The sequence below is a fragment of the Xenopus laevis genome, chromosome 6L, assembly GCF_017654675.1.
Source record: "Xenopus laevis strain J_2021 chromosome 6L, Xenopus_laevis_v10.1, whole genome shotgun sequence".
In the NCBI taxonomy this organism is placed as follows: Eukaryota; Metazoa; Chordata; class Amphibia; order Anura; family Pipidae; genus Xenopus; species Xenopus laevis.
Window position 1 is genome coordinate 53,158,886 of NC_054381.1, and position 12,362 is coordinate 53,171,247.

General features: G+C 37.8%; 1 protein-coding gene across 1 annotated transcript in view; it reads left to right on the forward strand.

Annotated features, from left to right (window-relative positions):
* Nucleotides 1–12,362, forward strand: part of pomgnt2.L (protein O-linked mannose N-acetylglucosaminyltransferase 2 (beta 1,4-) L homeolog) — a 69,688-nt gene that overhangs the window by 14,092 nt on the left and 43,234 nt on the right. The gene's annotated exons all lie outside the window — the stretch shown is intronic.

A 12,362-nucleotide genomic window follows, 5' to 3' on the forward strand; every position in this document is an offset into this window, starting at 1 on the left:
TGAGCAAATCCCCAGAATTTGGATGTTGGATGTTAAATAATATGGTAAACTGCACTGAATTAAATGATCAGCCTGTTCAGTTGAACAGATATCTAGAAGGGCTGGTCCTAGTTGACCATTAGATTTACACATGATTTTATTAATGGTATAAGAAGTAATGATCTGTTTCAGATTTATGAATAACACAAATTTGACTCTCCATATCATATACATTGTATTATGAATGAAAGCATTGTTGTCTCTTTCTAGAGGATATTACAAATTGGTTTCCTGATAAAATTCCGTGCAACCTTGCAAGATTCCCTCTGAATTCAAACCTCTTTAAGCTGGCGGTGAAGGAACATTATTAACAATTCTGGGATAAAGATGCTGAACCTTTTCAGAATGTGTGGGAAAAGTTTATAAATATTGTATAACATTCAAATTGCTGGGAATATGACAGGAAATGATAAGGAATCCCAATTTAATCTTTTAAATACCCCAACATGCTCATACACACCAGTGGGGGTCTTCAACCAATTTTAAGACAACAATTTATGTTTTCCCTTCTATTTTTGTATACTGTCTACCAGGGGCGATCCTGGCCCCTCCGCCGCCTGAGGCAGCAGGAGTTGCTGCCGCTCCCCCATGCGCTTACCTTTTTGCGCCTGAGGGGTCCAGGGGGGGTCTACGAGGGTGGCAGAGAGGGCCAGGATGCTACCACAGAGAGCCTATCTGTGCTCTCTGCGCTAGAAGAGCCAAATTTCCGGTTTGAAAACCAGAAATTCGGCTCTTAAAGTACCAGGAGCGCATTTTTGCCTAGTGGGGCGCTGCCGCCTGAGGCGAGAGCCTCAATTTGCCTCATTGGCGAAGCGCCCCTGCTGTATACTGTACTGTATACTTTCAGAGATGCACTAAATTCATAATTTTGGGATTTGGCTGAACCTCATCATCCATTAATGATTTTGTTGAATACCAAACAGAATACTTGTCAGAATGTGTAGCGAGTAATTATCACAGATTTAAAATATCCCACACATCCAATCAGTGCCTACCCTAGAATTTGCATCAGTCTGTATAATTCATTTACTCACAATACTTCAAAGTGCAACAAAGTACATAAATAAAAATCACAACAAAATATGTTGGGTGACAGGGTTCCCCAGAGATAGGAATTTGCTCATGATTCAGCAGAAGAGGAAGGATGGATGCAATTGCACTTAAGACTACCATATGGAAGGGCAAGGGGTGTATTTAGACCCAAGTAACCTTTAATAACTGGCATCAACATATGCAACATTTAAGTCAACAATTAAAACCACAATTGTGACTGCATTCATAAATTACCCATCATATGTATTACAGAGCTGTCAACCTCCCCCTCCTATTTTTCACCTATTTTTCTGGGCCAGATTGTGCGCTCTGTCCCCTGGCCTCCCATCAGATTTAAGCATTGCCTAGATTTCTGATGATTTCCATGTTTTGCAGACATTTCAGTGAGGTCAGCAGAGTGATGTGCATTGATTCTGTGGTTTCAAGAGAGGTTGTGCACGTGTGCGTGTTGTAAATCCCTTGGCATCCTGAATTAAGAAGTGGACAGCTCTGATATTATTACCACTCCTGCCCAACCCACCAGGGCAGCCATTGAGGGTTACAGGAAGTATGATCGTAGGGGCCCCAGTCATTGCTGGAATTCTGAAAAACCATATTTATTGTGCTTCATCTGAGAAGTATGGAATTCCCAGCATGTAAACCACACATGAGCCACAGGCCAACTGATCTGTCCATGGGCCAAACAGGCCGATGTTGTACAAGGGGCCATAGACAGCATGCCAGACAGGCTGAACTATCAGAACATCAGGAAGTGAAGACAAGTTGCAGCTGTTCTTTGCATAATAATCTGCAGATACACTGAACACTGAGAGATATGGTACATTGGCAGGTACAGGCCAATACAACAATTCAACAATTGTGACAAACAGAATGAGACCATATGAATGACCTTACATGGCACTGGCAGATTAGCTTTTTGAAGATGGCAGAACCGTGAAATATCCATAGTTTCTCAGGGACCACACACACACACACACAGACATGCACAGTTGGTGACCTTACTGTAAGTCTTCTTACTTTAGATTATAGTGATTTTTTTAATGGAGCAATAAAGAAGGTGTGGTATTAGCAGATGTCATCATGGGATGACACACACACACACACACAAGACCTTGGTCAAATCATATTAAACAAGTGTGTTTAAGCAATAAAAAAATAGTTGAAAGCAGGGTACTGGCACTCTGAGGTATTCTATAAAGTTATCTCTCAGGGGCCTCCCTCCTTAACTGTCCCATTGCTGTTTAAAATGTAACTTCACTCATTACACTGAGAATACAACATATAGCTGTACTGAAATGTACAACATTTTTATATACAGAAAAGAACATGAGGGGTGGTCTAATGGGATTGTGTGTGCAAATTGCGGGGTTGCTGTAATGTACTGGTCTCAAACGAAAGATCTACTGGTCGATTAGGATCTACCTCTTGGGTGCACCTGCTATAAATTGACCAGCTTAGTTTAAATTAATCTATAAATCACATGAAAAGTAAAGAATCAGTGTCAGATTGTCCCACCAGGGTACCGGGAACCCTATTGGTGGGCCCTGCTTCTCAACCAGCCATCGGCCTTGCATGCTTATACCATAGCTATTTCCCATTTCTGTATGATATCTTGGAGCTATTGTACACTTGCAATATATACTTACACTCCGAATGTATGTCACCTTCTGACTTTTAATTTATAGAGGGAATTAAACTATAGCATGCAAGCAACAATATGTCATTTTTATGAAGGTAATACCCTCAACTCCACCCAGCCTTTTTATTGTTGTGGAGATGGAATAAAAAGGAGATATCCACCAATAAATGCTGATCCAGGATTATTCCTATTCAGTAGTCAGAGAGAGAGAGAAGGTTTAAGCAATGTATATTCTTATATGCACTGTGTTTATTGCAGTCCCCTGGACACTGCTGGGTTAAATCAGACATGCACAGTTGGTGACCTTACTGTAAGTCTTCTTACTTTAGATTACAGTGATTTTTTAATGGAGCAATAAAGAAGGTGTGGTATTAGCAGATGTCATCATGGGAATAGTCACATCCAGGCTGGTTTACATAACCCGCCCACCACACCCAATGGGAAAGTATATCATTAGAACTTTTTGTTAACCAGATTGTACATATTTATTTTTTTCATTTTAGAGGTATACATTATATCAGGTTCAGTCAGTACTAGATGCACCACTGCACCGCATATGCCTTACAACAGGATTAACCTTACCACCACCAAAGCTGCCCATGTCTACAGCTTGTCTGGACAGTATTGTTGTTCAGCCTGAATAATACACTAATAAATGCCCTCACGCAGGGCTGTGCTGAAATATGTACCAAGCTGTGAGAAAACTAACCATAGGCAGCCCTGTATGTAGGAAGATTTATTTAAAGATAAGCAGATAAGTTGCATGCCTGTTAAATGTGTCCACAATACAACCCTGCATACAAACCTGCACTCTGCAGCACATACCTACATTTATTGATAATTAGCCATACAGTCTGTATATTTCATAGTACTGTGGTTTCAAAGGGATGATCTTTCTACCTTGTATTAAGCAAACATTCTGTAATTTAAAATTACATTGTGCAGTGCCTGAAGCCCTACATGAAGGTGCATTTCATAAGTCTCCCTCTTTCATGAATCTTGTATAAACCCACTAATATACACAGCACATATAGGCAAATGCTAAGGGTAATATTATTGTTCAAAATGTCAAAAAAAGTGTCATATTTAATTTCAATTTAATGTGAATCTCTTTTTTATATCTTTTCTGCCCTTAAAGGGATTCTGTCATGAGCTATATGGTGTCGTTTTAAGATTTTATTTTAAATGACGCTGTTTACACTGCAAATAACTCCCTGTATGATATAAAATTGTATTTCTGAACCAATAAGTGTATTTTTTTTTGTTGTAATATTCATGAGTAGGCAGCCATCTCAGGTCATTTTGTCTGACCCTGTGCGTTCAGGAAGAGGAAGCACTTCATGATAAAACTGCTTTCAGATAAGCTATTGTTTCTCCTACTCAATGTAACTGAAGGAGTCGCAGTGGGACTTTCTAGTTTCCTTTCTTTCAAATATGTGTTTATTTGTAATGCAAGCATATCATATAACATTGTAATCCAGCATTGTCAAATTAAGTAATTTACAAATTGATTAAATTGCATGACTGCTTAAATATACAAAACATTGATAGACTCAACTTAGAGGGGGTTACACAGAGGGGTAAAGGGGTAATGTTGGCTCTTCCGGTAGTGCTAGTTTATAATATCACATAATGTCACACATCACATCCCATATTGTATTCAGATCACATATTGCTTATATTCTCGTATATTCTCATTCTTGTAATTGTTGGCACCTGCTGTGTGTTCCAGTGTCTAGGAATTAGCAGTTTGGCCGCATTCAAACAATGAGGAGGTGCTGAGTTAATGAAATGTATTCTGTCTTCAGGGGCAGGTGAAATAGGAGGGAGTAAGAAGGGTCATTAAGATCTCTTCCATGTGCGACATATGAACACACATGGAGAAACTGTTTCCAGTATTGCTCGACCATGGGGCATGTCCAAAAAATATGTAACAAGGTGCCCTCTCCATTTTCACAACTCCAGCAAATGTGTGTCGCATTCGGGAATAGTTTATGCAACCTAGAAAGTGTGTACTACCATTTGGTTATAATTTTATTATTTAATTCCTGAATTCTACTACATCTAGAGCTCTTCATCAAAGTGGTACCATATCAGTAGTTTAATTTTCAGTTATCTAGTTACCTTTCCATTGTTCTGTTCATAGGAAGAATAGGAGGTGGATTTTAAATTAAAATTATTATATCATTTTTTTATTATTATTATTATTTCCCATTACAGAATCCCTTTAATACCTAAATCTATCACTTAAGTATGGCTGTCCTTTTCCTTAAAGGGCACCAAGCATAACAAAAATCATTTACTAAGTAAAGACACTATGGGGCAGATTCACTAAGGGTCGAATTTCGAAGTTAAAAATACTTCGAAATTCGACCCTCGAATTGAAATCCTTCGACTTCGAATATCGAAGTCGAAGGATTTAGCGCTAAACGTTCGATCGATCGAAGGATTTTTCGTTCGATCGAACGATTAAATCCTTCGAATCGAACGATTCGAAGGATTTTAATCCAACGATCGAAGGAAAATCCTTCGATCAAAAAAAGGTTAGCAAACCTATGGGGACCTTCCCCATAGGCTAACATTGACTTCGGTAGGTTTTATCTGCCGAAGTAGGGGGTCGAAGTTTTTTTTAAAGGGAAAGTACTTCGACTATCGAATGGTCGAATAGTCGAACGATTTTTCGTTCGAATCGAAGTCGAAGGTCGTAGTCGAAGGTCGAAGTAGCCCATTCGATGGTCGAAGTACCCAAAAAATACTTCGAAATTCGAAGTATTTTTCATTCGAATCCTTCACTCGAGCTTAGTGAATCGGCCCCTATGTGAAAGTTCAAGAAATCTGATTGTTAAAACAGTTAGAATTGTTTGTATAATGTAAATCATTAGTTCACTATACCTTCTGCAAAATCTTCCCTATCTCCACTGCATTTCTGGCTGAAGCAGGCATCTTGGATTTCACTGTCTCCTCCTACCTATATCTTCCCAGCCAACTGCAGCTGTGAAATCTCGCACATGCTCAGTTAAAACTCCTTGGTTGCCTAGCAATCTATTTTCAAATCAGCCAAACTTCTGTGTTAGCTGCTGATAAGTAGTACTGCCATCTGTCTGGAAGTTAGTGTGTGTCATTTGTTTGCATAATGACATCACCAGCAGGGGACAAAATAGGGAAATATCCTGATACTTCTAGCGGAGGAGTTTACTAAAGCTAGGCATTCTGGGTAGAATACTCAGGGCAGTTCTTCAATCTGAGCATGCTTGTGACCTCATTTGCATGCTATAGTCACAAGATGGACTCCCTCAGTGAAAGAACCCATTTGACAAAGTAAGGGATTTTTTAAAAACTACAGTTTTTTCAGAAAACTATATATGTAGTTTGATTAAACATGTTTAGTTTGTACTGGTCAGATTGTTAATATGTGTTTGATTTTGGCTGTGATAGGTGTCCTTTAACTATTTTCAGCTACACTTTGTAATTTGCCGCATACCACTTACTTCATGTTGCTGGGTGCATCAATATCCCAGGCCGCTTCCAAGCCCAACACTGCAACAGACTCCAATTAGGGAAGAGCACACCAGTTCACCTAGGCAATGCCTTTAGCAGATTTATTTGCAGAAGTATTAAACGCACAAGCTTTTGGGGTCCAACCCAATGCCTTTAGCACATTTATTTGATAAGTATTAAACGCACAAGCTTTCGGGGTCCGACCCGAAGTGTTAATACTTCTGCAAATAAATGTGCTAAAGGCATTGCCTAGCTGAACTGGTGTGCTTCTTCCCTAATTGGAATCTTCAAACATCATTTTAGACAAGCCAACAGCCTTTTGGAAACAAGTAAAACATTTTTAGTCACACACAGCAAAGGTTTGTTTGGAGAAAAAAAGAACATCATTTGATGGAAAAAAAATGTTAAACATGGGGATGGATCCATTCTTTCGGTTTTTGTCACAACTAGTGTCACAGCATTGTATATTGTGTAGAGGGAAGAGTGGATTCCACTAATATCAGCCAGTTCCAGATGTCAATGTGAAATGATCAGTCAAGAAAAGGGATATGACTACTACAAGACAATGATCCTAAACAGACCTCAAAGGCTGTGATTTGTGCCAACGAGGGTGTTACTAAATACTGACTTACTAGGGAGTCCAAACTTTTGTACATGCCACAATTTTCTTTGTTCCTATGTAGTGATGAGTGAAACTGCGACGTTTCACATCTCCGAAAAATTAGCGAAACTGCAGAAAAATTTGCAAAATTACAACCTTTCACTGATATTTCACCAAATGCCTTGGAGTCAATTTTTTTTACTTTAGTTTTATCTTGTACCAAATGCATTGCGGTCAATAGGTATTTTTTCTCTAGGTTTTTCTTACACCAAATACATTAGAGTCAATAGACCTTTTTTCTTCAGTTTTTTTCTCATGACATGCACCAAAGTCAATGGTTGGTTTTCTTGTGTTTTTTTTTTCTCACACAAAATGTGTAGGAGTTTTTTCTTATGCCAAATGCTTTGAAGGTAAAGGCATTTGTATTCTTACTCCAAATGCATTGGTTGGGTGTTTTTTCCTCAGTTTCTCACACCAAATGCTTTGAAGTCAATGGGCATTATTTCTCACATTCACCGCACGAAAATGTTTCCCGGCAAAACAATATGCATGATGAAATACTAGAGCAGATTTGGGATAACAGAAATTTCTCTCCTAAAACCATTTAAACATTAAATAAACCCAATATGATTGTTTGTATGGATTTATGCAGCTTAGTTACCATCAAGTACAATTTATTATGACAGAGAAAAAGGAAATAATTTAAAAAAAAAATAGAATTATTTCCTTAAAGCGGAGTCTATGGAAGATGGTCTTCCGGTAGATCTGAGCTTTCTGGATAACAGGTTACTGAATAAGGGATCGAATAGCTTGATTGCTATCATACTATACATTTTCATGGTACAGCATCTTATATTTATTTTACCATTATAATCCCACTGTTTAGCAGTAGCACTGGCCTCATTTTCATGCTTTAGATAAGTGATAGACCCCCTCATGGGCCATGGCAGTCAGCAAAGCTTTCTTGTCCTAGCAAGTGTTAATTAAACATTCTGTTCAAGAGGCTTTTTGTCCTTGAACAAAGAAATTCCCCTTAGAATTTGAAATAGTTTATTACAACCCTCTTAGTCCACATGCTGAGGTGCTACAGCCAAAGACAACAATTAATATTACTCGTAGCTACTGGAACAGCGTGTCAGGAAATATTCTGTCATTAAATCTGTCACTGATGACATAGCACAGCAGCACAAGCTCAGCATGGAATAATCGCCCTCACTCGGTGATTTGTAACTGATGCATTCAATTGGCCTAGCATTGCCGAAGCTATTTCTGGACTGGGCTAAATACCGTTCAGTTTTCATTAAGCTCTAAATCCACAGGTTGGATAGCTGCAGCTGAGGCTCAAACGTCTGCCCTGTCATTTCCCACAACACACCAATCCTATTAACAAAGATTCCTTCCTCATTATATTGTGCAGAGTTGATGTTTTTTATTGCGTGACTAGATAATTATTGTGAGATTACTGTTTCCTGGTGTCATCTTGGTTATATAATTGAGAGGCCTATTTTTCTGCATGCGAGGGGCACAGAGGTGTCATTACTGTTTGAAATATGCCCTTCATTGTTGTTTTGTTCATTCATTTCATTTGCTTTTTTTGTACCTCATCTAGTCATTACTTCTTTTTCAAATATATATAGCTCAAAGTGCTCTTCTAAAAACTTCTGAAATGTAACTTCCAATCGTCAACACAAATCACTGGTGGGAGAACACAACATACTGTATGTTCATTAGAGCAGCTATTGGTCTATTCAGTTACTGTATGTTCATTAGAGCAGCTATTGGTCTATTCAGTTAGCTGCAGGGCTAAGGGCAAGGCCAGACGTGGCGTTTTTGCGGGGTTTTTACGTTGCGTTTTTAAAAAATAGCAGTCAGGCATAAATACGCCACTGAAACCACATGCGACTGTCAATATACATTTTTCATGCGTTTTTCAACACGTAGGATTCTTTTCCCAACATGCACTTCTCATTGTTCTCTTTGTTCTCATTGAAAATTTGGAAGCCATATTTAAAATATGCTGCGTATTTACGCAAAGTGTGGTTTCAAACATGCAGACCCCATAGAGTCTATTGATTTGGTAGTTTCTTGACGTATTGGCGTTTCTGCTAAAAAACGCCAATACTGGCGTCCTTTGGCGGATTTCATCTTGCAAGCGCCTTGTGTGAATTGCCATAGTGCGTTTTCCATTAGTTTAGTGGTAGTGCAGTTTATGTGTATTTACGCCTGGCTGTTCTTTTTTAAAAACGCAGCGAATACATAGTTACTTTAATTTTCCCAGAGGTTTTATGCTGCTAAATAAATGAGATTGTCTTGACGTCTTAAAGGGGTTGTCCGCCTTTAGATAAACTTTTAGTATGATGTAGAGAGTGATATTCTGAGATAATTTGCAGTTGGTTTTCATTTTTTAGTATTATTATTTTTATAAAACTTCTTTTTATTGAGTTTTACAATCATAAACAAAATAAACAAGTAAATAATATCAGAAGGAAAGGAAAGATATAGATAGAAATAGGGGGGGGGGAATTGGCCAGCTTCATTTTTTATTATTTGTAGTTTCTGAGTTATTTAGCTTTTTATTCAACAGCTCTCCAGGTTACAGTTTCAGCAATCTGATTGCTAGGGTGCACATTACCCTAGAAACCATGCCTTGGTTTGAATAAGAGACTGGAATATGTTTAGGAGAGAGTATGAATAGAAAGATGAGTAATAAAAAGTAGGAATAAATAGGTAGAACATTTGTGTTTTAAATTGGGTCAGTGTCCCTATTTGAAAAATAGTCAGAAGAAGGAGGCAAATGATTTTTAAAAAACTATAAATTTGATAAAGAGGCCCACATAACACAGAAACCCCTAATATATCCGTCACATTTACCTGTTTCTTCAATATATATGTATGAATAAATGCCATTTTATATGCTGAAATCCAGCTGTTTAACAATTCTCATTCTGCATCATTTGAAATCCTGGCAGGGAAGGAGGGACTAAACACTGATGTTACAAATTGTAACAACTTCTCCACAGCTAAGGGCAGGACTCCAGAGACGATTCCTGTTGATGCCACGCGGCATGACTGTTGGATGTAATTTATTTTATTAGCACAACTGCTGCACATGCTTAACTACAGCAACCCTATAATAGGTGAGTTATTAGCTTCTTAGCACACCATTTTTCTGACTCAGCAACCCATTCCCAATGTCCTGATATCACTGAGCAGGAGTAGAAGCTTAAAGGCAAGCCAAGATTAATAGCAAAATGCTTGTATAACAGTCAGAAACAGATGAAACGTTCACTGTCAGGGACTTTCTGCTTTAAGGACATATATATCTTAAATACCATATCCAGAACACTGGTAATGTCACGTCATTAATGTATAAAAAGTTTCCATGCTCTGCTATGGCAAGCAAAGAAAAAAAATCCAATATGCTGATGAAATAAATGTGTTGTCTTCCCTACTGCTATGATAAAATTTATGCTCTCTCTTTAATACTGTGAGAGATTCGGCAGCATCAGCAAGTACTTATTTTAATTGCTCTGCTACAAGACTTGATTTTACTATCAGTTTCAGTACGCATGGCCCGCTCTGTTTTTCCTGGCAAGCATCATAGAAGCTAATTATGATAGTTAGAGGTGATTAATAAGTGCATCATATGTAATTCTCCAAGCCAAGTTTGCTATCTTAGTAATTAAAGATATTGCCTATTCTGTACGCTGACAGAAATGTTAAGAATTTTTATTTTTACAACTCTTTATCTCTTTAAAGTATCAACGTTGTATTTACAATAATGAGAAAACTTGAATTTACATATATGGTGATGAGATAAACAGGCACTCGTCTTTCAGAATACTTCAAGGGGTGGTTCACCTTTAGGGCTCTTACAGACGAGCGTTTTTACCTGCGCTCCCCTGCGTTCCGTTTTTCTGCGTTCAGCCGCAGGGGAGCGCAGGAATAGACGCATTAAATTTTTTCCAATGGGGCTGTAATCACACAGGCGCGTGTAGGCGCCGAACGCAGGTTGAGACGCAACATGCTGCATTTTTCCTGCGTTCAGAAAAACAGAACGCAGGGGAGCGCAGGTAAAAACGCTCATCTGTAAGAGCCCTTAAGTAGCTTTTAGTATGTTATAGAATGGCTAATTCTAAGAAACATTTGAATTTGTCTTCATTATTTATTTTTTATTGTCTTTTAACCATTTGCTTTTTTTTTTTATTCTGACTATTTCCATCTTTTGAATGGGGGTCATTAACCCCTTCTAAAAAACAAATGCTCTCTAAGTCTTTTGAGGCAGATTTATCAAAGGTTGAATTAAAAATTTAAATTTTGACTTCGAATTATCAAGTTTTGTCCAAAACTGTCCAATTCGACCAGGGAATTGTTAAAATTAGATTTGAGTTTTTTTAAAAATTCAAATTCAATGAGATTAATCATACTCTGGCCCTATAAGAACTCAAATTCGACTATACGCCACCTGCCAAATTGCTGTTTTAGTCAATGGGAGACATCCTGGGATGAATTTGAAGTTGTTTGCAGCCTTCCTGACATTCAAGTTTTTTTGGAGAAAAAGTTCGAATGGAATTCGATTCCAATTTGATTCGAGTTTTCGAGTCAATCCTATTCAACCGAGTTTTGAAAATTAGATTTTTTTTTTTAATAAAATTCGATTGGAGTTTGTGCCTCTTATTGTTATTACTACTTTGTATTACTCATCTTTCTATTCAGGCTCTTTCCTATTCATATTCAAATAAATGCATGGTTGCTAGGCAAATTTAAACCATAGAAACCAGACTGCCTAAGCTGCAAACTGGAAAGCTGCTGAATAACTCAAACCACAAATATTATAAAATGAAAACCAATTGCAAATTGTCTCAAAATATCACTCTCTGCATCATACTAAATGTTAACTCAAAGATGCACAACCCCTTTAAACAAGGGAGAGTCATGGGATACAAAGTGAAGGAGATCCCTGTAATTATCACCTACCTTTGCAGTATTGAGTTCCCTTAAAGGGGTAGTTCGCCTTTAAGGTAAATTTTATTACGTTATAGAACGACCAATTATAAGCAACTTTTCAATTGGTATTCATTATTTATTTTTTATAGGTTTATAGTTATTTGTGTTTTTCTTCTGGCTCTTTGCAGCTTTCAAATGGGCTTCGCTGTCCCCTTCTAAAAAAAACAAATGCTCTGTAAGGCTACAAATGTATTTTTATTGCTACTTTTTATTACTGATCTTCTATTCAGACTCTCTCAAATTCATATTCCAGGCTCGTATTCAAATCCATGCATGGTTGCTAAGGTAATTTGGGCCCTAGTTACCAGATTACTTAAAATGCAAATTGAAGAGCTGCTGAATAAAAAGCAAAATAACTCAAAAACCTTCAATAATAAAAAATGAAAACAAATTGCAAATTAGCTCAGAATATCACTCTCTACATCATACTAAAAGTTATCTCAAAGGTGAACAACCCCTTTAAGCAGAAGCAACACCGAAGGGGCCAAGCACTGTATGAAGCTCTAAGGTGCATTTTTGCAGTGT